General features: G+C 45.9%; 1 long non-coding RNA gene across 1 annotated transcript in view; it reads right to left on the minus strand.

The window, feature by feature from the left end:
• The window catches only part of LOC120403036, a 47,884-nt gene extending 22,244 nt beyond the window's left edge, over positions 1 to 25,640 (minus strand). Inside the window, exons 1-2 of the long non-coding RNA XR_005597434.1 lie at positions 25,399 to 25,640; positions 16,215 to 16,387 (exon numbers count right to left, since the gene is read on the minus strand). This is a non-coding gene — a long non-coding RNA (uncharacterized LOC120403036). The remainder of the gene's footprint in view (positions 1 to 16,214; positions 16,388 to 25,398) is intronic.
• Positions 25,641 to 26,272: the final 632 nt, after the last annotated feature.

Here is a 26,272-nt window from a genome sequence, read left to right on the forward strand (position 1 = left end):
CAGGCCAGTCCTCGCCCACAGACAACCCGCCAACCTAAAGCATATTCTCACCAGTAACTACACACCGCACCATAGTAACTCTAACTCAGGAACCAATCCATGCAACAAATCTCGATGCCAATTCTGCCCACATATTTACACCAGCAACACCATCACAGGACCTAACCAGATCAGCCACACCATCACCGGTTCATTCACCTGCACGTCCACCAATGTAATATACGCCATCATATGCCAGCAATGCCCCTCTGCTATGTACATCGGCCAAACTGGACAGTCTCTAAGGAAAAGGATAAATGGACACAAATCAGATATTAGGAATGGCAAAATACAAAAACCTGTAGAAGAACACTTCAATCTCCCTGGACACACAATAGCAGATTTAAAGGTAGCCATCCTGCAACAAAAAAACTTCAGGACCAGACTTCAAAGAAAAACTGCTGAGCTTCAGTTCATCTGCAAAATTGACACCATCAGCTCAGGATTAAACAAAGACTGTGAATGGCTTGCCAACTACAAAAGCAGTTTCTCCTCCCTTGGTGTTCACACCTCAACTGCTAGAAGAGGGCCTCATCCTCCCTGATTGAACTAACCTCGTTATCTCTAGCCTGATTCTTGCTTGCATATTTATACCTGCCTCTGGAAATTTCCACTACATGCATCCAACGAAGTGGGTATTCACCCACGAAAGCTCATGCTCCAATAGGTCTGTTAGTCTATAAGGTGCCACAGGACTCTTTGCCACTAAATGTCTGAAAGTAACGTAGGAGTAATAATGAACAGAAAAATGGACATGAGTTTGCTATGTGATGTGACTATAATGCAATTCTGAGCTACATATACAGAGATATGACCCCCTGGAGCAGCTAGTTAATAGTGTCTCTCTGTCTGGCTGTGGCATGACTGCACATGGAACCTTGTGTTCAGTTCTGGGTGCCTCATTATCAGCAAAATGCTGAAAAATTGGAAAGAGTTTAGAGAAGTGCAATGAAAATGATCAGCGGGCTGGAGGGATGAATTAAATCTGCCTGGTTTGCTTAAGTGATAAATAAGCAGGGAGGAAATGGTAAGTCTTCGACTATCTGAAGGATAAGGATTTAGGATGGTCTTGGAAGTGTAAGTAGGATTAACTGAATGAAATAAAGAACAGTAGGATTTGGGGTAAATAGCAGGCAACAGTTCTTGATGATGAGCTATACCAGGCTGTGGAAGTTTCTCCAAGGAAAGTGGCATGAGAGGGAGACCCTATTGTGTGGGATGTATAAAACTAGATTGGATGTTTTGAACCTAGGAGGTTTGACCTTCTCCTGTGTGGAGGCCACCACTCCAAACAGGCTGTCATCACAGGAACTATTCAGTGCTGATGTCTCCTTCCATCCTTGAAGGATAACAGTAACTGGGATGTTCTCTTGCACTCTTCTGCATATGCTTTGTTCTCCTGTCCAGACATCCAGGAGGCAGCTAATGACTCTTTTCTGTTTTCCAGGTCTCAGACAGCCCAAATCAATTTTTTCTCTTTTCCTGTATCCCATTCCAAGTTCCCTGGAGACTCCCAAGTAGGGGGTTCCTGCATCTTTTTATTTTAAAGTTATATTTTATAAAATAAACCCCCTTTCAGCTACGGTAGAGAAGCTTCATCAAAAAAGTCTTGCAGTGTGTTCTAGAAGTGCCCTGGCTTCGGATTAGTCTGACCTCCTCTGGAAACTCTTTCACCAGACAAACCCTCTGGATATTTATCTCTGGTTTATCTCCAGGTCTCACATGGTTATATCCTGGGTGTTATCAGATGCATTGTTCCAGAGGGGTATGGCTATCTTGGTAGGCCATGGATGTGGTCATGGATGTGGTCACTAATATAGCTAGGCCTGACTCATTGATGCCTTTGAAAACCAGGACTAAGGCTTTCACTTAGCAAAAGAAGCGAAGTGGGAGTCAGCAGAGGGATGCTGGGTGCAGTCTCTGAAAGGCTTCTATGTTTAACCTCAGATACAGCAAATTAGAGTAATCCAGTCTAGATCTGAGACATGCATAGATTGCAACGGCCAGGTCATGGTCTGGGAGAAAGGGGTGAGGTCTCTTAGCACTCTGGGAGCATCTGAAGCATTTCTCAGCACTGTCATGCCTGAACATCCAGGCTGATCAATGAATGAAACAAGATTATGAGGCATTGCACTACTTGACCAACAAAGTAATAGGCACTTTCAATAAGAAAGGAAATCAATATCCTGGCTAGTTTGTTGAAGCACTTACTCCTCCCAAGCAGTATCGGTTTTGCCTGGGTTTAGTTTGAAACGGCTGCTCTTCAGCTAACTCCTGATCTCTTGCAGGCACTGTGATAACTTTGTGATGGTGTGGGCTACCTGTGTCTAGAGAACACTGTGACAGGAAGTGTGAAACTGAAGTGGATACAGGGAGACTGACTCTTGACAAATTGTTGTCAGACAGGATTCCATTTCCTAATGTAGATAGGCCTTTAGCTCAACCAGCCCAACTCCCACAGCCAATGCAGAGTTGTTCGCTAGTGTGTGCTTTTTGGTATTTTGTCCAGGCTAGTTTGAAAAGTCCCAAGTGATGTGGCTCTTACTCTGTCCCTTGGGAAAAGGTTCCACACATGGTACAGATCACTGGCAGGGACATTTCCTGGTATTTACCCTGAATTTTCCCTTTCTTAATTTCATCCCATTCCTCCTAGTTACAGTCCTGAGTGAGTACCACACTAAGGGACTGGCTGGTGTGCAAGTGGTAGACTTCTCCCCCTTTCACCGCCCATGCAGGGGACAGCACAGTTGTTATTCCTGCACTTTTCTGATTAGAGTGAGTGCTACCTGCTGGAGTCCTCTGGAGTCTCTCCAACAGAGGCAAAGTGGAGGTGGCATTAAGGCTTTATCTCCTCCATGGCTGGAAGGGCAAACACATGGACCTCTTTCTAAGAGGCAGTGCAGCAGATCCTTCCCACCCCTCCAAATAGGTGTCGATTGCTCTGCGAAGCAATATGCCTACATGAGGTATTATACCTCTCAGAGTTCCTCTGGGGTTAAGATTGCTCCACACTGCCACCAATGCCCATGACTTTTCCAAAGCAAAATGACAGTGGGTCAGTGAGTTTGATAGTTAATTCCCTTCGCACCCTAGAATGTGTGTCAGCTGAACCAGCCACTTTGAACATCTTCACATTGCCAAAGCATTCCCACACTTACTCTTTAGCAACAGTTATTTGTATAGGTTCTTCCTTCCCAGGGGTGAAAGTAACTTAAAGGACTTACTGGTTCACCAGACTCCTAAGCAGGGGGCGTGGCCTCAACCGGAAGAGGCGGGGCCTTTAAATACCCAGGCCCTTTGAATCACTCCCGGAGCTACCAGCTGCAGAGGTGGCTGGGAGCCCTGGGGCTCTGGGAGATTTAAAGGGCCCAGGGCTCCCTGAAGCAGCAAGAGCCCCAGGCCCTTTAAATCACCGCTGGAGCCCTGCCGCCGCTACCCTGGGGCTCCGGCAGTGGGGCTCGGGCGGTGCTTTAAAGGGCCCGGGGGCTCCAGCCACTGCAGGGATTCCCGAGCCCTTTAAATTGCCAGCCTGGGGAAGCCGGTCCGGTCCAGCACGGCATACTGGCTCTACCAGACTGTACCGGCTTATTTTCACCTCTGTTCCTTCCTTAATAACTGCCCAAGCTTCTTTTCTCAACATGTTTCTTGCTAAAAACAGATTTTAAAAATCAGCTTGGTATTGCTGCCCCTTTTAAGCCCTCCTTAATGTAATTCCTTTCACTTATAAGTGGACCTGCTTTCTCCCTAGTCCTTCATTTTGCTTTGGCAAACAGGAATCCCTCGCCGTCCCTTGCAACACCACAGATTCTACGATCTGGATTTTTCAAACTCTTTCAAGACTAGGATTGGACCACAATTTAATTCCAATTTGCCCTAAATTCAGGTATTTGCCAAACAACTTTTGTTGAGTCTTTTTGAAGCTTCATAGTAACAGTCAGAGTATGGGACCTCCTGGAAAGCACTGTGTGGGTGTAATCCCCATGGCCAAGGTCTGCAGGAAATAATATGTTGGCTACCTCACCTTAGCCAGAAGACCACACATTGGCACATGTACCCTCCCACACACACACGTTAGAGTACAAGCAGCTGCAAATCTCATACACTGTGAGCCTACCCAAAGCGTTGACAATAGGACAAGGGTCTACCTGGCCACAAGTCCTCACACTCCAGGATCCTTCTTCTGAATAGAAGTTTGAGCTGCCTGGAAGATTCTGTGCTCCTGGGAGATGCCAGGGGCACATGAAGCAGGGGAAGCATTGGACGGAGGAAAGAAAGTAGTTGGGGATAAAAGTAGAGAATGTATGAAAGGTCTTTTGAAATAGAAAATATTTAAGGACATAGAGGTGAATGGTAATTGGGATAAAAAATACCTGGTTTTATAAAAGGTAGGTCATGACAGAGCAACATGATCTCTTTCTTTGAGAAGATAACTAATTTTCTAGACAAAGGAAATGCAGTAGATCTAATCTACCTGGATTTCAGTAAGGCATTTGGTACAATTGCACATAAGAAATTATTAGTTAAATTGGAGAAGATAGGGAATTGTATGAGAATTGAAAGGTGGACAAAGAACTGGTTAAAGGGGAGACCACAATGGGTCATGCTGAAAATTGAACTGTCAGGCTGGAGGAAGGTTACTAGTGGGGTTCCTCAGGGATCGGTCTTGGGACCAATCTCATTTAACATTTTAATTCATGACTTTGGTACAACAAGTGGACTTGCGCTAACAAAATTTGTGGATGACACAAAGTTGAGAGGTATTGCCAATACGGAGGAGGACTGAAATGTCATACAAGAAGATCTGGAGGACTTTGAAAGCTGGAATAAGAGAAATGGGATGAAATTTAACCGTGTAAAATCATATACTTAGGGACTAAGAAGAATTTTTTCTATAAGCTGGGTATGTATCAGTTAGAAGTGAAAGAGAAGGAAAAAGACCTGCATATATTGGTTGATCACAGGAAGACTGTGATCCGCCAGTGTGATGCAGCTGTGAAAAAGGCTAATGCAATCCTAGGATGCATCAGGCGAGGTATTTCCAGTAGAGACGGGGAAGTGTTAGTACCATTGTACAAGGCACTGGTGAGATCTCATCTGGAATATTGTGGGCAATTCTGGTCTCCCATGTTTAAGAAAGATGAATTCACACTGGAACAGGGTGAAGAAAAGGGCTACCTGGATGATCAGAAGAATGGAAAACCTACCCTGTGAGAGGAGCTTGGCTTGTTTAGCCTAACCAAACAAAGGCTGAGGAGAGATATGATTACTCTCTATAAATACATCAGAGGAATAAATGCCAGGGAGGGAGATGAGTTATTTTAAATTAAGTGCCAATGCTGACTGTAGTGACCCTTTGCGCTTGAGTGAGGAGGGAGGCACCTCTGCCTCACTACTGCAGGCAACAATAGTCAGGTTCACTGGCCCTGCTGGCCAGGGCAGAGCAACAAGCTGTATATAGCCTGCAGTCTTCTGGCTGGGGCAGACAGCAATCAACAGTCTGGGGCTCTGGCCATCTGGGCGGGCAGAGCAACAAGCAGTTTTTAGCCCTTCGGCTCCTGGCTGGAGCAGACAGCAATCAATAGTTACAGGCCTTGTGGCCTAGGGAAAGTGTGCAGCCAACCCCAGATGTGGGGATGGCAGCAGCAGGGTAGGGAAACCCAGGCCCACCCTACTCCACAGGGTCCCAACTCAGGGCCCTGTTAATGGGTCAGTGTGGAAATAAGCACACGCTCCCCAGCAGCACAATTGGACCAAAGTCTGGTTCCCCTGGACTACTTCCTACCCAGCTCTGCCTGCGTTGCTCTGTTGGCACAGAGCTCCATCTTGACACATTGCAGTTGGGCAGCATCCTTTCCGGTAACTCCTTGGAGCCCTCCGCCTCTTCGATCAGTAGGGCGCTTGTCTGCTCCACTGCTCGCCCAGGATCCCACAGACGGCTCTGCTCCCTAGAAGAGACCACCTGTTTCAGTTCCAGTTGAGCTATAGGGGCCTCCTTTTGAACTTCCTGTCCTACTCCAGTACTTCCGGTGAGGAGGACGGGGCAGGTTTGCTCCGCCCACCCAGGGGCGGCTGTAGACATTTCACCACCCCAAGCACTCCGGCATGCCGCGGGGGGGCGCTTTGCCGGTCGCCGGTCCCGCGGCTCCGGTGGACCTCCCGCAGGCATGCCGCCGAAGGCACCCTGCCTGCTGCCCTCCCGGCGACCGGCAGAGCGCCCCCCGCGGCATGCCGCCCCAAGCACGCGCTTGGAGTGCTGGGGCCTGGAGCCGCCCCTGCACCCACCGGGGGATGGTGGTGGTATCTCGTTCTCTAGTCCAGCAGGAGGCCCCTCTGCCTCACTACACTGACACAAGAACAAATGGATTTAAACTGGCTAACAACAATTTTAAGCTTGAAATTAGACAAAGGTTTCTAACCATCAGAGGAGTGAAATTCTGGAACAGCCTCCCAAGGGAAGTATTGGGGGCAAAAAACGTAACTGGCTTCAAGACTGAGCTTGATACGTTTATGGAGGGGTGGTATGATGAGCATGTGACCCATTTGTGACTGCTAGTAGCAAAAATCCCCAATGGCTGGAGAGGGGGAACTAGCTGGGGAGGACTCTGAGTTAGTGCAGAGAATTCTTTCCCAGGTGTCTGGCTGGTGGGTCTTGCCCACATGCTCAGGGTTCAACTGATTGCCGTATTTGGGATTGGGAAGGATTTTTCCCCCAGGTTAGATTGGCAACAAATTTCAAGTTCTTCCTTTATAAATTGCAGTCTCCATTACATGTCAATGGGATTGTGCTTATTAGTAGCACCCTATTATAATAAAAGGTCCAGTTCAATATGCAAGATAGGATGGCTGATAACAATTCCACCTGCTTATAAATGGCCAAATACCATTTCCAGGTACTTGCAAGTCAAACACTAAAATTAGACATTTAGTTAGACATATAACTGTGACAAACACACTGTCAGATAGCAGAAAGAGTCTACGAAGAGCTGTCATCTGTCTAGGCAGGCATTTATCTTGTGCTCATTTCCATCAGATCTGAGCTCACAGAAGGGGCACCTGTACCACGCAGGCATGAAGCCCAGCCGTTAGTTAATAGCTTTATTCCACTGAACCTTCTGTCACATGAAATAGCACAACCAAGTGCTGGGCAACAGAATAGCAGGACCTCATTGTCAAGATTGTTTGCCTCAAGTAGCTGGTGTGAGGCGGCACTGAGGGTAGGTCTACACTAAGGGCAGGGGTCGAACTAGGGTACGCAAGTTCAGCTACGTGAATAGCGTAGCTGAACTCGAAGTACCCTAGTTCGAACTACTTACCCGTCCAGACGCCGCGGGATCGAAGTCCGCGGCTCCAAGGTCGACTCCGCCACCGCCGTTTGCAGTGGTGGAGTACCGGAGTCGACCGGAGCGCGCGGGGAGTTCGAACTATCACATCCAGATTAGACGCGATAGTTCGAACTCCGAGAAGTCGAACTCACCGCGTCGACCCGGCAGGTAAGTGTAGACTAGCCCTCAGATGGCTTAGGGTCTGGGGAGACATTGGTTAAGCCCAGGCTGACCTCTTACTTGATTTTCTTTCTGTGGTTGACTCCAGTTTGACCTTCATTAGAAGCTTCTACTGGGGTGACTCAGTCACTCCTAGCTCATTAGAATACAGTACATGGAACGTCTGTCTTTTTGGAGTCTGCCAGCAGTCCTGCATTCAGAGAGTGGGATGGTTTCCTACCAGGAGTTACTCCTAATATTTCTCTCCCTCATCTTTCCTTCAGGTGTCAATGTGTAGGCCACTGTATTATTAATTATAATTGCACACAATTAATTGCCAGATCCTTGCTCAGTATCCATGCTTGACATGGGAGCTCTTTCCAACTATTGCTACACCTCCAACCTCCCAGGAAGGTGACAGCAAAACAACTCCCTCAACGGCTTGATTCTTCAGGTTTTTTGGATGACAGTTGGTTTGGTTTAGACTTGTGTATAGTAAGGAAATGGTACAGATAGTGCTGGTTGATGATCTCCTCCTAGCCATGAAGGAAGAGCAGGTATCCAGGCTTAGTCTTTTAGATCTATTAGCTGCATTCAGTACCATTAATCACAAGATGGTGGTGATGCATCTGCAGACTGTAGCAAGGTGGATGGGGTTACTCCTGAATGTCTCTGCTTCTTTCTTTGAGAGAGTTCCCAAAGAATGGTATGGGGCAATTACTCATTTGTCTCACGGGCACTCTCATGTGGGGTTCCACATGGCTCCATCTCATCACTCCTCTTGTTCAGCAAATATATATATTTGAGGGACTAGTGAGGAAATGTGGGTTGCAGTGTGTTCGGTATGTTGATGGCACCCTGTTTTCTCTATATTTCCATCTCTTATGACTCAGAAGGTGGGGATGCTTACTCAGTGTCTAATGGAGATTGGGATATGGAAGAGAAGCTGAATGCTGCAAGACTCAGCTGTTCTCCCAGGCTATTCTTGCGCAAGGAGAGGGTTAATTGGGTAGGGAGTGGATTGCAGGCTGAGGGAAGAGCCATGCTGAGAGATGATGTCTGGGCTGGGGAGATATGGAAGATCTGGATTTTTCTTATGGACCATGGTAATGCTCCTGGTTAAGCACCTATTTAAATTTTACTCAAAATTGTGATGATAGCTCTAATGATATACTTTGGAAAAGCAAGCTGGGCCTCTGTTCTTTGACTGGACTATTTACATTGCTGTATTCCTCCATATTCCTCTTATTTGGCTTTGTAGTGTGAAAAAAGTTGGTATTTAATTGTCTAACGAGACAGAAGCAGTTAATAAATCTGAATGAATAGATAAGTGTGTAAGATGCCTATCACCAGGTATATGTACAAACTTCACACAATTTAAATTGGGTCATTAACGTCCATGCCTCAGGCTCCAAATGGGATTGCTTCAGGTGGTTAGAACTGGGCAATAAGCAGGGACGTTACATGAACAGCTCCCTAATTCTGCACAGTCATACATTATCCTCCATTAACGCCTGCACATCATGCACGCTCTCTCTTTGCTTTTCTGCAGCACTCTGGCCCAGATGCTGTACCCCAATCAACCGGGAGAAGGGTTAGTGTGGAGCCCTACTGTGGGTGGACCTGTCCTTGCCTCTGACAGAGACCTGAGGGTCTGGCTCTATTTCTGTTCTGGCAGCATTTGTACAGCTTGTCAGGCCAATGAAGTCTCATTGAATAGAATTGTATCTACTCTCTAAAGCCTCCTCACACTTCTGACTGTTCTCCATCTTAAAAGTCCCACTATCAATGCCCTCCACCCTATTAGGCTTTGTTTCCTTATATTCTCCTTTGTAGTCCAACAACAGACCCTACTTGTTTCCTTTGGTGTCTGTCCACAGACAGACCCCCCCGGCCCCGAATTCCCAGTCTCTTCGTTACTGCCCCCCTAGCACACATACACACAGACACCATTAACAGCTCCCCTTCCCCTCCAATCCCCTCCCCTTCCCTTCAATAATCTATCTACATATTAAAATGAGTTTGTCCCTGATTTACATGCGTAAGAAGGGATGTAATAATGAGGACGTAGATTAGAAGATTTAGCACAATCGTTTGTGTAGATTGTGTCCCATCAAAGGGCAGCTCTGACGAGCCGAGATTAAGGAGCAAACAGCTGCCGCTGGAATTCAGTCCATTTGTTTGTTTGCTGTTTTCTCTCTTGACTCCAGCAAACAGTCTCATTAACATGCAAGTGATTTGCTCCTTAAGCCTTTTCCTGTTTATTATTGGGGGAGTTGCTGACGAGGGCTTTGTAGAGTCCCTGGCCCAGATCTAGGAGATCGACATGCAAATCAAGATTAAATTGGGAAGTAATTAAAAACAAAGAGGGGGCATGACACCTTGGTACCCTCTTCCTTGTGGGGGGGTCTTAAGGTTCAGACATCACAAGAGGGAATACAGGACACAAGAAGCTATGGCCCAGCAAGACTGTCTGTACCTTTAGGTTTCTCTCACCCACACCTCTGGGTCTTTCCCTAGACATATTGTTGTCCCTTCCTCCCTCTCCCCCACCCCCACAAATAAAATGTCTGGCTGTCTACTGAACTAATTAACATATTTGCTTCAATGGCCTTATGTGGCAACTTGTTCCATATGGTCACTGCTATTTGACTGAGATGGTGTCTACCCATGGTGTCTACCTCACTCGTTGGGATCTGCACTCTTCCCCAGAGTCCAGTCTTTTCTGCTGTGGCCATACGCTGGGCGGGTGGTAGAAGGAGCTCCCTACCACTCCTCTGGGCAGCACAGTATGAGAGTTTTCATTTCACATACGCTGTCTATTTTGGATCATTGTCACCAGGCTTTATCCACATTAAAATGCATTTTCCATTTACTGGCTCCCATAGGTACTGGAGCTAGGAGAGCAGCAGCACCCTCTGGCTTGAAGTGGTTACCGTCATATACAGGGTTTACAGTTTGGTTCAATGGCTCTCAGCACCCGCAATATACAAATTGTTCCAGCGCCCCTGCTGGCTCTGAGCACTGAGATGTAAATCTCTCCAAACTCTAGGGCACCGTACCTTTTTATCTTCTTGCTCTCCCTATTTGGTATCATCAGTAAACTTTGATATTTTGATCCACATTGTTGACGGATGCAATAAACTTCTTGAGAAGGGGCTCAGATACTGCGGTGATGGGGGTATCTAGACAGATAGATCAGGTGAGCTACTGGGGACTCTTCCTTCAAGAGACCTTTTTCCAGCTAGGGAAATTACAATTCACCCACCCTAATTTCAGATCTTGCCTCTTACCTCCTATGTCATGGCCTCTTTAGCTTAGTCAATAATCTTTTACTGGGAACCTTTTCAAATGCTTTCAGAAAGCAGTGTGTTTACCTTGTGTCTTCTGCAAGGAATAGGGTGCGCCATGTTAAATCCCTGATCTAACTTGGGTTGATTTCAATGAAGTTACACCGGGGATAAATTTGGCCAGGTGTCTTTAAAGAATACACAGAGTCACATCAGCAAGGCTATCCAATGTTCTCTTACCAGGCCCTGGACAATTGCTGTTAATATCTTCTTCACCCCTGATGATAATGTGGTAGCAAACTCAGTGGTTTTGTGTTGCTGTGATGTCTCATGATCCTTTAGGTTTGGATATTAACTCCAAGATCTATTGATAGCCACATGGAAACAGCTGAGTGAGTGATGTTCTTCCACTATCGGTGATATAGGAAAAAATAGATCCCCCACTTCACCATACACACCCCCATGCCCCTCATGCCTTGTTAGTTTATGAGATGGTGTGAATATCTGCTGCTTGCAGAGAATCTGAACAATGTAGGAAGTTACCCTAGAGCCTTTTGTCGGATGGGACAGAGGCTCTGACAGAAACGCCAGTAAAACAAGACAACCCTGTTCTTTCATTTATCACAGCACCTGCTGCTCCTATTTCAAGACTGGCAAAATGATGATAAATTCTAGACATTCCATTTGAAAAAACAGTGACGGTTATTGAATGACGGCATGTAAGTTACCTGTCACGTCATTTACCGAACTCAGGCACTGGAAAGCCAGTCAATGAGCACTGAAAAGCCAATCAGCCAGGGCATCATAAATCTTACGGTGTCCACGTCACAATGAAGTCACAGTCACCCTTGCTATCCATGCTCTGCCTGTGCACTGAAGGGCAAATTCTCCTCTCAGTTACCTCAGTATCAATTCAGAGGACCTGACTGTGACTGGCCTCATACAAGGGTCACTCACTTGGAGGAATGCACAAGATTGTTCCATCAATGCAGCTATGAGGGTGCATATCCCTCAAAGAGGACAGGGAGGAGGTGGAGTCTTCCCCCGAACACACATACATGCTCTGCCCCAGCCCATGGTGTTGGCCAGGCCTCTAGGATGTTGTAACCTGTGCAGTCCTCCCCCTTCTCCCTACAACATCTGACTGCAAAGAGAGGGATGGTCTCTCTTGAGGAATGCTCCCTCATCTTGGCTCAATATAGCGGGTAGCAACTCCATACCACCCCCCATGTAGGCCAGTGGATAACTGCCCACAATTTGGGCCCCAATGAGTACACTGATCTCAATTAATTTACATAGTTGTCATTGTAAAAGTCTTTAGGCTAGACTGAGGCAGGGATCGCAGCACTCCTGGCCCTAGCATCCTGTATATGATCATGTAATTACCGATTGCATCATAATGAACATGCACAATGGGGCAGAGTTCCTGTTAAAAACTTACTTGACATTTTCTGACATTTGGGGGCTTTACTCTGCATGGAATTGTGCTAATAGAACCTTCATTATTTGCCTAGACAATGTAGTGAGATAGCACAAAAATGACAAAGCGTCTGCCTGAACTTGAGAGTATTGCACAGAATGAGACAGGGCTCCTGCCGATTTCATGCTGACTGAGGCATGGCTCATGTTTCTCAGCATCATCCACAATCCCACACACATGAACATGCAGTGCAGACTCTTTGCCTTCAGGATGTTAGGAAATCATCATTAAAAATCATTCAGCCTTGTTTTAAAATTCCTGCTCAGTCAATAAATAAATAAAATAGCTGAGATTATTTTTTTGAACGAAGCTATGAGTGCAAGCTCATTGCCCCGCTCTGCTTCTTTTGTGTCAATTTAGGTGGCACACAGGGAGAGGAAACCATCTCCCCCAGCAGGTGCATGGGGATGTTGGGGCAGGAGGGACATGGCCAGCCTACACCATGGTCTGGCCATCTCCAAGCGGGGGGTGATTCTTTGCTAGCTGGCACAGGTTAGAACAGCCACCAGGGTCCTCTGATCTATGCTAGGATCGGCACTGGAGCAGAACAGGTAATCTGGCTCCCTGATCCCCCCATCTACCCTCTGCTGAAGAATTTCACCCCCAAAAGTCAAAGACTTATGGGTAACTAAAAGGGGGTTTATAATAGAAATGCGTACACAACTGTGATTTAAATCATTAGTGTTCCAGTTATAAGGATGAGCCAAGGACCTCAATTTGCAGCCAGACTATCTCAATAAATAAAAAATAAAGTAAAGAAGAAATCCGCATGCTAGCCCCAGTGTGGGCCTACTGCTGTTCAAGGAACTCAGTCACTAAGCAGAGCCCCCTTCTGGCTGGTTCCTGGGGTAGCGGTGATGGACTCCAAAGGTAGCTGGGTTCAGTCCTCAAGCCAGAGGAAGAATCCCCAGGATGCAGAGCCTGAAGGTGTGGAATCGTACATAGGAGACAACGTAGGGGATCCAGGAGAGTTCCTGTTCCCCTCCCCACTGAAAAAAAAGCCTGGTCAGCCTCATTGACTCTGGGTGGCTCGTATGTCAATGGAGGTGGGGGTAGGCAGTTGGGTTATTGCTTTACAGGATGTTTTCCTAAACGTTAAAGTGAAATCTACATTTGATTGTCTACATACAGAGACCGCCGTGAACGGCACCATAGGAAGTGGGGGGAAAGAGTATGAGCAACCTGCTCTTGATGACAGGTGGTGCCCAGTGGCGCTGCGGGTGGGGAAATGTGTGAAGGGAAGCGGGGACATTTCTGGTTTACAGTAGAATTTTTTATATACGTTTTAGGAAAAAGACAGATGCTGGATTGTGCATTTTCCGTCACAGAACCTCCTGCACTAAGGAAGGGCTTCTAATGTATATCGAAGTTTAGATGCTGAACTATGGGGATAGATGCTACCGATAGCTCCTGTGGTCATCCACCCATTCGGGGTGGCAGGGAGGAAGGAAGACCGTGGAAAAACAGCCTGTTAGGTCTAGGAAAACACTCTCACGTGTTTTCTTCTTGGATTGAGGTCTCCCAGGGCTAGCTGCAGCACTTGGATGACTTAATTTTTAAAGGGTGGCTAAACTCCTATGTTTCATTAGGGCCTTGGGAGTAAACCCCAGTCAGAGGCTGACTTCTAAACCTTGTGAAGTTTTAAATTTAATTTTAGAGCCTATTTTGTCATTTCCAGCCTGTCCCTCAGTTCCTATGTGAGGCAGGGGGTGGCATGCTACTCTGGTGACATGCATAGCAGATAAGAGCAGCAGTCAGGGAGCTACTGACAGACACTCTCTGTGGTAAATGTTATCCCCACCCCTCACCTCCAAACACACACACACACTGCCTCCCTCTATAAGGGCCAAGCTTGGGATGGGAAGGAGCATTTGGTGCAGGAGAGGGCTGCCTGAAAGCCACTGCTGCAGGGGCACTAGGTAGAACCAAGAAGCACTGCAGCGAGAGGGTGGCAGGCAGGCAAAGAATGGCCTCAGAGACCAGGCTGGTGCTTGTGCCACCGTGCAAGGAGTGGGGCGGCAGGGCCTTTAATATGCCGAGTGGCTGGGACTGCTGCCAGGAGCCAGTTCCTTTCCCTGGAGGTGGCAGAGGAATATCCCCTCACCTGTCCCTCTCCTGCCACCCAAAACCACAAAACACGTGGGGCCAGAATTGGGGCTCCCTCCAGGCCACTCCTGTCAGAGATTGTGGCGCATGGCAGTAAAATGTCCACCGGGACAGAGAGGCCAAGTTTAACATCAACCTTTTCCTTTGGGGGGGACAGAGTGGTAATAAAGGGATATACACCAATCTCCTAGAACTGGAAGGGACCTTGAAAGGTCATTTAGTCCAGCCCCCTGCCTTCACTAGCAGGACCAGTTTTTTGCCCCAGATTCCTAAGTGGCCTCCTCAAGGATTGAACTCACAACCCTGGGTTTAGCAGGCCAATGCTCAAACCACTGAGCTATCCCTCCCCCTATCCAGGCAGCTTTTGGGAACTATACAGATGCTGCTCGAAGCCAATGGGGGCAGTTTGTTATGACTTTTATGCTGGGTTTAGATTTGGTTTTCCTTCTTGCAATCCCCTTCTGAGGTAAGAGAGGTACTTTCCCTACTCAAGCCTCCCCTATCCAGGCAGCTTCCCTCTTCAGAACAGAGAGCTCTGACTTGTCCCAGTACCACAAGCTTCTTCACTAAATATGATTATTGTTATTATTATTATTACTATTGCTATTATGTCATAAATTGACGTCTTGTGTTCTAGTCTGTTATCTGGGGATTCTGCTCTAATCTTGATGATCGCTAATGCAGTGTAAATCCAGCGCGCTGGGTGATAATCTGGCTACATAAAAATGGATGTTTTAGACATAATCAAAACCTTTCATTTTAATGTTGTACAATATATTTGGTCTAAAGTGCATTGCACTTCAGTCATTCTTGTTTGCTGCTCAGAAACGCACCCGAGTGTTTTTAAAATGAAGCTGGTACGTGGCGTGTAAACTTTGGAATTTAATACACACTGAGTAGAACCAACCCTTGGAAGGGAAAACAGAAACTTCTCAGCTGTGATTTGGTACAGAACAGAACAATTATGCTGTGCAGACTGGTGACATCTGAAAGTTGGCAGGGAAGCTGGCCCTGTCCCAGTGCCTGCAGGGAGCTTTTCTCCCCCCACACAACCAGAAATCCGTAGGACTTTTTGTTTATTTTAAATGAAAACTGGTGAGATGCATTTCAGTTTATTATCAATGGTTTATATAGACTGAAACTATATTTTCAATCTAAGTCTATTACACATGATCAGGCAGGTCTGGCCTAAGAGGCAAAAAGTGTGCTATGCACTCGCTACCTAATTACCTGGACAGAGAGAAAGAGATGAAAACAGAAAGCAGCAGCTGGAAGGAGAAAGAAGAAATCATAAGGGATTGTCTCCCCCCCACACCAAAAAAACAAACCCTACTGTCTTAGTTCAAAATAATACATATATGTATATTGCTTTATTTGTATTCTTTTATTTGAATCCCCCTATATATACTTACACACCACATCCCTACTAGGTTTCAGTTGGGTTGTTTCTGTAATATCTTCTACCATACTGGGAGTTTTTTCTTTTCTCTCCTTCATCTTGTTCTTCCTCTTCTTTTCCTGAGTCCATCCCCTTTGAGTTCCCTGTTCTCCCCATGCATTACTGTGTCCTGGCTCTACATGTTTTCCGTGCACCTGCACTCTTAGCATTAAAGCACATGGAAAGCAAATGCATGTGTTTGGAGGGAAAATAAAAACAACCACTCACCACTCCTTTCACTGGGGGGCCACATTAAACAAGATCATGAGTTGGAGTTGGCCTGTGGCCTACTGTTAGCCAGCTCTGTGATAGGGCTTTTTCCCTTCTCCTGCCCCAGTCAGATCCCTCTCCCTAGTGCCCCACTCTGACATAACTCTTACCTCCAACTTCATCCTGCTGACAGGCTGGGATCTGGGCTACTTCTATGCCCCCAGCAGGTTTTACATTTGTGTCAGTCCATGATGCTAGTGTGGCTGCCTGCAAAGCCTGCCGGAGTGTAGGAGCTGCCCCCACAGGATTAGGCACAGAAGATGTGCGTAGTAGTTCTGGTGCCCTGTAGGAATGAAAAAGGTAGTAAGAACAAAGCAGGGGTCAGCCGGGGTCAGGAGATAAGGTGGCTGTAGGAGATGGACTCCCTTTGATATTGCAACAGAGCAGGCTCACGAGCACGGATGAATAAGAGAGGCTAAATCATTTCAGGGAAAGGAAGAAAAGCAACCAAGCTAAGGCAACGGTCCTGTGCCCCGACCCCAGGAGCAGCAATATTCACAAAAAAGAAAACAGTACATCTCTGGGGGTCAAGTCCCCTTTCTCTCCCCTGCTGTCAACGGAGATGGCTCTGCCCATTCAGCTGCCACTGGAAACAGAGAATTGAGAAATTCATGATCAAAATAATTTAGTTATGGATGGGCTTCACTCTCCAGTGTATAAAGAAACAGCATTCTCCTTCCACAATCGTCTGTGCCCCTCCCCACTCCCATTATACTACATCATACTCTTAAAATTCCCCTATAATGAAAAACCACTGTCTGATTTTGTCTAAAATCTCTTTTTCTAAGCCCTCCAGGACTGTAAACATGAAATGGGGGCAATAAGAACATAAGAATGGCTATACTGGGTCAGACCAATGGTCCATCTAGCCCAGTATCCAGTCTTCTGACAGTGGCCACTGCCAGGTGCTTCAAAGGGATGAACAGAACAGGGCAGTTTATCAACTGATCCATCCCCTCTTGTCCAGTCACAGCTTCCAGTCATCAAAGGTTCAGGGACACCTAGAGCATGAGGTTGTGTCCCTGATCATCTTGGCTAATAGCCATTGATGAACCTATCCTCCAGGAACTTATCTAATTCTTTTTTGAACCCAGTTATACTTTTGGCCTTCACATCCTGTGACTATGAGTTCCACAGGTTGACTGTGTGTTCTGTGAAGAAGTACTTCCTTATGTTTGTTTTAAACCCGCTGACTAGTAATTTCATTTGGTGACCTCTCATTCATGTATGATGTGAAGGGGTAAATAACACTTCTTATTCACTTTCTCCACATCAGTCATGATTTTATAGATCTCTACCATATCCCTCCTCAATCATCTCTTTTCCAAGCTGTACAGTCCCAGTCTTTTTAATCTCTCCTCATATGGAAGCTGTTCCATAAACCTAGTAATTTTTGTTACCCTTCTCTGTATTTTTTCCAATTCTAATGTATCTTTTTTGACATGGGAAGACCTGAACTGCACACAGTATTCAAGGTGTGTGTACACCATGGATTTATATAATAGCAGTATGATATTTGATGTCTTATTACCTATCCAATTCCTAATGGTTCCTAACATTCTGTTAGCTTTTCTGACTGCTGGTGCACATTGAGCTGATGTTTTCAGAGAACTACCCACAATGACTCCAAGCTCTCTCTTTTGAGTGGTAACAGCTAAGTTAGACCACATCATTTTGTATTATAGTTGGGATTATGTTTTCCAATGTGCATTACTTTGCATTTAACAACATTGAATTTCATCTGCCATTTGCCTGCCCAGTTTTGTGAGATCCCTTTGTAATTCTTCAAGGTCTGCTCTGGACTTAATGATCTTGAGTAATTTTGTATCATCTGCAAACTGTGCCATCTCACTGTTCACCGCTTTTTCCAGATCATTTATGAATATGTTGAACAGGACCAGTACAGATCCTTGGGGACACCTGCTATTTACCTATCTCCATTGTGAAAACTGACCATTTATTTCTACCCATTGTTTTCTAACTTTTAACTAGTTCGTGATCCATAAGAGGACCTTCCCTCTTATTCCATGACTGCTTACTTTGCTTAAGAGCCTTTGATGAGGGACCTTGTCAAAGGCTTGCTGAAAGTCCAAGTACACTATATCCACCGGATCACCCTGGTCCACATGTTTGTTGATCACCTCAAAGAATTGTAATAGATTGGTGAGGCACAATTTTCCCTTACAAAGGCCATGTTGACTCTTCCTCAACATATCATATTCTTCTATGTGTCTGATAATTCTGTTCTGTACTATAGTTTCAACTAATTTTCCTGGTTCTGAAGTTAGGCTCACTGGCCTGTAATTGCCAGGATTGCCTCTTTAGCCTTTTTAAAAAATTGGCATCACATTAGCTATCCTGCAGTTATCTGGTACAGAGGCTGATTTAAGCAATAGATTACATATCTCAGTTAGTGGTTTTGCAATTTCATATTTGAGTTTCTTCAGAACTCTCAGATCAATACCATCTGGTTCTGGTGACTTATTACTGGTTAATTTAGTTCCAAAACCTCCTCTATTGACACCTCCTCATATTGACAGTTCCTCATATTTGTCACCTAAGAAGAATGGCTCGGATGTGGGAATTTCACTCACATCCTCCACAGTGAAGACCAATGCAAATAATTCATTTACCTTCTCCAAAACATCTTGTCTTCCTTGAGTGCTTCTTTAGCACCTCCATCATCCAGTGGCTCCACCGATAGTTTGGCAGGGTTCCTGCTGCTGACGTACTTAAAAAAATATTGCTGTTAGTTTTTGTGTCTTTTGCTAGTTGTGCTTCAAATTCTTTTTTGGCCTGCCTAATTATATTTTTCCACTTGACTTGCCAGAGTTTATGCTCCTTTCTAGTTTCCCCACTAGGGTTTAACTTCCAATTTTTAAAGGAAGTCTGTGTGTCTCTAACTGACTCTTTTACTCCGCTGTTTAGCCATAGTGGCATTTTATGTTGGTCCTCTTACTGTTTTTTTTTTGTTTGTTTGTTTTTAATTTGGAGTATACATATAGTCTATTATGGTGGTTTCTTTAAAGTTTCCATGCAGCTTGCAGGCATTTCACTGCATGGGATATGGCACATTGGCCCAGGAGTGCAGACAAATAGAGATTCCTCTGCAGAGACAGACTCTGGTTGTCATATTCCTGGAGGACCCCTCTCTCTGTATGCTTCTTGGGGACGCCTCCTCTGTTCAAACTTGCCATAAACACAAGTCTTCAGGAAAGCCCAAAGAGAAATATGGAGCCGATGATGCACCATCTCTCTACAACCCTCTCACGCCTTGTCCAGAACACAGGGATAGAAGCTGTTGTGAAAAAAGAGGACTGTGTGCCTTTAAGAAGTGCCTGGCTGTCCTGGTGTCTGTAGTGCAGTGAGGCAGGGAATGCACCGCTGATACTAACCAAGTTTGCCAGCCATGCTTTTCTCATGGCTCCCACACAATGGCCCGTTTTTTGCCCACCTGCCGATAATGCTTAATTAGGCGAGGAGTTGATTAATTTGTGGTAATTGACAGCTAATTACAGGCCTGAGGGCTCATTAACTTGACGTCTTGTCTCAGTGAATTGGCTGAAGGGGGGTCAGGTGATGTGCAACCTCCCCCAACCTCCCAGACACCCTCTATTCCCAGCACAGAAGGACCGTTGGAATTTACCTGGATCGCAGGAAGGGGGATAGGAGAACAGCCTGTGGAGAAACAGCAGCTTAATGCAGGGGTAGGAAAAGGAGGGCAGAGCTCCTGAGCTAGTACTGACACACAGAGGGGCTAAAACAGCACTTTTTAGATACTACAGCGATAAACTATGTTATAAAAGCCTATAAATACAATGCCCGTTGCATTTTGGTCACAGACACAGAACAGAGCTGAGGTTCAGGACAGATGGTCCCAGCTGGCAAAGCTGAAGTAGAGGAATTTCTGGATTCAATCAGGGATAGACTGGAAGTCAGTGGGAGAACTCTGGGTATACCACACTAGTGGCAGAGGGGAACAGTGGCTTGTGGGACAGAGGAATTACTTACCTGTGTGGGGTGTGAGTTCTTGAGAGCCCGGCTCCTGTGTATGAGGCTCTGGGAATGCTGATGGTCTAGGGTACTATTAGATTATAAACACACTTTACAGGGTAGGTCATATCAGGAGGGTAGATTGGGATGAGGAAGGGTCTCTCAGAATCATGTAAACTGGTCAGGATTCCCTTTACAATTATATGACTGGCCTCCAATGGCTAGAAGCTCTCATTTCCACTTATTCCACCCCCGTGACCATCTCCAAGACCTAAGAAATTAGCCAGTTTCCAGGCACCAATTGCAACAGAATTAGCGAGTTTCCTATGGGTTAAAAAGAAAGTACAAACAATTACAGAGCAACAGAAGAGCATAAGAACTGCCAAACAAGAAATGATCATTAGTGCATCTTGTCTAGTATCCCAGACCCATACTAAATTAGATCTATGGGCCATATAATCCAGTATCCTTCTGGAACAGGCCCCAAAGACTGATATTTTAGCTTCAACTGTGGACAGTGTTGGGTGTTACAAGAGAAGGCATAACATTTCCACAAGGCCGGTTATTGTTCAATACCACCCAGTGGTGAATTAGTCACTGGGCCGATGGGGCCTGGGCCCAGGGGCCCCAGCCAACTGGGGAGTGCTGGAAAAAATCCACTGCCAGGTGGCAGAAGCCCGGAACCCCAGCCACTGGGCGGGTGGGACGGGGGAAACGGCCTCCCCCCAGTGGCCCCTAGCCCCATCCCTAGCAGAAACGTCGGATGGGGGAAGCTGCCCCCCCCCAGTGGCCCCTAACCTTGTCCCCAGCAGAATTCCCCAGGCAGGGGAAGCCCCAGTGCCCCACACCCATCCCTGGCAGAAGCCGCAGGGCAACAGGGGAAGCCCCCGTGCCTGACCCTGCTCTCTGGCAGAAGCGCCGGGCAGGCGGGGCAGGAGAAGCCCTCTAGTGCCCCGACCCTGGTCCCCTGCAGAAGCATGAGGGGTGGGGGAAAAACCCCAGGACCCTGACCCCTGCTGTGGCCCTGGGGCTGGAGGAACTCTCACTCCTCGCTGCAGCACCAGGGCCGTGGATGGGGACAGGGGTTCTCTGGTCTTGGGGTCGCAGGGGAGGCAGAAAAGAGCAAAAGGAGTTGCAGGGCTGCAGTGGAGGGGCAGAATGGGGGAGACCCTGGGTGGAACAGGAGTTGGCCCCAAGGAAGGGGCAGAAAGGGGTGGGGCTGCGGTCAAGGGCGCAGGCGGAAGGGGCAGAATGGGGGCGGACTGCAGGCGGACAGGGTGGGGAGGGGCCCCCCACTTACTCTGGCCCAGGGCACCAGGAAACCTTAATCTGCCTCTGATACTGTCCTACTGAGGAACTAGAGGAAACTGTACGGAAAACATTTGCAAAAATACTTATTTTAAAAGGATACCACCCTACTACATTTTTATTCATTATACAGAGTCATTTATTTATATCACAGAGTCTGAGTTTTTGCTGGATTATTGCCTGAACACAGACTTTTTATCTGATCAGTTGCTTCTTAGTAGCTCCTTATTGGATAGAAATTATGGGACGTCTTAAATGTGTTGCTTTTTAATTTTGTACACCCTCTTGTTTTAATTTTTTATACCGGCGCAAACTTGAACCTGATTGGCTTTCTGTACAGCAGGCATTGTCTTACACCCTTCTTTCATTTGACTTTTCTCCTTTTCACCCTAAATATTCCCAGACTTTGTAGTGTCTCTTTTTGTAAGGAAGCCAAACCATCCCCATGCCTCTAATAAATGTTGCTACCCTTCTCAGGGCCTTCCTCAATTTCCATAGCTGAAAACTATATCTGAGAGAACATCCCAGTAATTTTTATTATGGCATTGGAATATTTTCCTTATCACTTAGCACCAAGGAGGGTAATTGTTTGGAATAGTCCAAAAGGATATAGCCTGTCATTTTCTCTCTAGATCCATTACTAAAACACTGGGTGATGGAAGCCTTGCTCATTTCTCACCTTGACTACTACATGCCTTTCAGAGCAAGTGTGAGCAAAGGCTATATAAAAGGTTAAGTACTAGATGTAGCATGCCACACTGAGCAATAGCAAGTGTAAGTCCCTTGTACCTCTCCTCTTTATCTTTTAGATACTGTCATGGCCCCAATGACCAAAGTATTGGAGCTTCACACACATTAATGAATTTATCTGCACAACTTCCCTGTGCGGCAGGAAATATTACTCCATTTTACAGATGGGGCACTGAGGCATAAAATAGATTAAGTGACTTGCCCAAGGTCATATAGGAAATCTGTGGAAGAGCCAGGTATGGCTGTAGATCTCGTGAGTCCCACTCTAGTGTCTTCTTAGGCCTTTCTCTTACTACATGGCAGAAATAACTTGGATGCCACACAGCAATGCTCATTATTGTAGGCTCAACCTGCCTTAGTTGCAAGTCTGGCTAACAAGCCAGCTGCCTCAGTGAGTCAGCAAAACCCATTTAACACTTTCACATCAGGATCAACACCAGCTAACAGGGTGGAAGATGTTCCAGGCAAAGATTGCCAGCCTGTTCCAGTCACCATAAGCCTTACTCACAGACATGTCTCCACTGTACAATGAGAAATTATAGAAGGGAGATTAGTTACAAAGAGACCCTCAAATTTGGGGGTCACCTGGAATCCTGAGTGCTTCATTTTTCTTGTTGAACTATCTGAAGGATGAGGGAAAAGGGTTTAATGAAACTCTACATGGGAAACAATACAGATTGCCATCCTTATTAGCCTAAATATCAGAGAGAGAGAGCGGTAACCAGGGAAGATGTTTAAAAAGTGTGTCAGAATAGAAGGATTTTCAAAGCCACTTTGCATTGGGTGCCTTGAACATTGGGATGAGCTTGAATGCTCTATACAAATGGGTCAGTAATACACAGGGCATCCTATTAGCTGCGTGCTATATGGGCCCCCATCACCATAGCATCTGAGTGCCTTGTTGGGTGGCGCTGTGCCTCTCCCAGGAAGGAATGCCTCAAGAGGACTGGCCCTCCCCAAGTTCTTTAGCAGAAAACATTTGCACCATTTCATATGATTAAAACAATTTGACTGAAACCCTTATCTCCAAAAACAGAACTCCCACTCAACCCAGTTAAGGGCTCTCTATATATGAAGGGAAGATTGATAAATCTACAATTGCTTCGTCTATCTGAATGGATTTGATCGAATATTGGAGGGCTTCACACAACCATGAATCCCATTTGATCCATTCTGTGTACCTGGCACCCCATACTGTCCTTGAGTAGGTGATCAAACACCCCTGCCAGGATTGTCATGTCACAATTCAGCTATGACACAGCACAGTACAGGGAGCACTCACTAGGAAAGGTGGCGTTTGTTAGGCATCAGTACTGTGGCAGCATAATGAGACATTTCCACTGACATGACTTCATCCTGGTCTGAGAAATTATTGGTAATTGACTAAAAATCTGAGCGAGATCAGGAATTTTATGAACTCTGTAGCCATCACCAGTTCCTTCCTGGGTCTTGGCCTTGATGAGGATGTTGTCTAAATTGGAAAAGACATGTCAGCCTCTGCTTATGAGATGTGCCACAAGAGTCATTAACACTTTAATGAAGACTCTCAGGGAAAAGAGAAGAGCCTGAATGATAGTGTGTTGTTTTAGCAGCATGTTCCATTGTAGCAGACGTGTAGGTACCTCCTATATGAATAATGCAAAGGTGTGTATATATAAATCGTGATCAGACTTATAGATGGTCATGAATTCCCCTGGCAGAATCCTTTCCCAGAGGATATTGTGAAGGCCAAGACTACAACAGGATTAAAAAAAAACAAAAACAAACCTTAGATAAGTCCATGGAAGATAGGTCCATCAATGGCTATTAGCCAGTATGGACAGGGCTGGCGTTCCTATCCTTTGTTTGCCAGAACCTGGGAATGGGAGACAGGGGATGCATCACTTGATAATTATCTGTTCTGTTCATTCCCTCTGCGGCACCTGGCATTGGACGCTGTCGGAAGACAGGATACTGGGCTAGAGGATCTTTGGTCTGACCCAGTATGGCCATTCTTATGTTCTTAATCAGGCCTGGCTTTCCCAAAACTCTTGAATTTGATTTGCTTTGATTTTCAGCAATTTCAGATCTAACAGCCTTTGGATTCCCTGACTCTTGGGAATTACAAAGAAGATGTGGTACATCTGTCAAGCCTTTTGTCCTTGGAGAACAGCCCTGCCACATCCAGGAGATGATCTGGACTTTTCATAGACTGGAGCTTTCCAGAAGGCTCCTAGATTTCAAGGGGCCACATACATCTTCCTTGTGGTTGCCTCAATAGTTCCAAGGGTGCAGATGCTCTTCATGCCTACTGATCTGCCTGATGTAGGATCTGTTATTCCAGGCTGAAATTGGAGAATCAGTCAATCACATAAGGCTTGTTTTTCCAGGCAGTCATGGATTTTGCGTGGAAGAGAATTACCCTGAGATGTTGGATTGCTGACATGGTTTTCTTCCTCTGGGATACCTTCCCCATGGCTTTCATCTTTGGGATAGTTTATTCTGTTGGTATTGGCAAAAGGCACATCTCAGACAATCGCAGGAGGAGTACAGATTGATGAGAGACTTTTTTTTTAAGCTTTTTTTAAATTTCACTCCATATCTGCCTCACATTGGTCTCTGTTGAATTTGGCAGATCTGAGTAGTTGTTTAGCCTGGCTGCCTCCTGAATCATATGTATAGCCTTAGATTCCACCCTGTGACTATGTTTGCAGATGTTGCTATGGCTAAATGACTGATGGATTCCATAGATGTGACCACAAAACAATTTGTGGCCAGTGGCACCTGAATAAGAACGTTGCTGATTTTCAGTTCCACTTTCTACTGTCAATTATACTACTTTCACTCTGGAAAAACACATAGAAGCTAAAGAGGCCTGTAGGGCTATTGAGCCAGCCTCAGTGCTGTGTAACAGCTACTTCTCTCGAGGTCAGTGAGTTCCTTAGGGAATGATGGGATCTTTGGCATGGACTGGGACTGCCCTGGTCAGTTTGGGAATCGTGAGGCAAGCTGTTCTAGCCTTTGGAGATTTGTAACCTTTGCAGCACTGTCAGTTCAAGCCCTATCTCTTGTTGGGCTGCTATTTTTACCTTTTATCCCACCCTCAGTGGCTGCGTTTAGCTGCATTTTTTAATACTTTGAAGAGAGCCTTGCTACAGGCTTCACCTCCTCACCAGTGCATGCAAGCTGAGTGCTGAAATGACCCAGTGAACCATAGTTTCAAATACATAACTCAGAAAGAAACACTCCATCTATCCCACTCACCATTAGGGACAGCTCTTCTCCTGATCTGGGATGAAGCAGCAGGCAAAGGGGACCTGTCTGAGGGGGATGAGTGTTGCGATGTTTGGTTTCTGAGGCCTGAGCCTTTTGAAGTGCTTAGATTTCTTCTTTCTCTTGCCTCATCCTTGTTGTGAGGGAGAATAACAGGTGGAGGTTCCTAGTGCTTCTTGCATTTAGATACTGATTATCCTTGCCTCTTTGGCTCCACTATCAGGCTCTCTCTTGTATGTCTGGAGAGACAGTAATTAAGGACCCTGGCTTTATTGGAGGGATACGAAACATAGCACCAAACAACACTTTATAAACTTGCTCAAACATTTCTAAGATAGCTTTTCTGCAGAAGGTGCTGCATGCACAGAATCCATGCTGGTCTGGTCCAGGATAAAGGTTGTATAGGTATGAATGTGGGATGCTTCACCACTCATGAGTAGTGTAGCCAACATAAACTCATGCCAACAAAACCTTTACACACTAGAATGTGTCCTCTATATCTCACTCAAATTGCCAAATATGTAAATTAGGATATTAAAATGTGATCTTAATTGATTGCCCTAATTTGCAAATTAACTGTCAGCAAGTTTCCAATGTGAATTTGGATATATCTAGCTCCTAAGGCAGTAGCCACCAAAAATAAGCGATTTCCACTGATTACAGATGTGGAGGTCAGCTTTTCAGACATACAGGGCATATGCATTTCAGTACAAGTGTGGAGCCAGGAAGTTGATGTGGTTTTAAAATCAAGGCCACTACTACCACTCGTGTGTATGTGTGTGTCGGAGGGAGGAAGAGGCCTGTCACCACCTCTATAAAGGTTGGAACCAAAGCTCATTGAGGTCAATGAAAAACCTTCCATTGA

This window comes from Mauremys reevesii, linkage group 4 (genome assembly GCF_016161935.1).
Source record: "Mauremys reevesii isolate NIE-2019 linkage group 4, ASM1616193v1, whole genome shotgun sequence".
Classification (NCBI taxonomy): domain Eukaryota; kingdom Metazoa; phylum Chordata; order Testudines; family Geoemydidae; genus Mauremys; species Mauremys reevesii.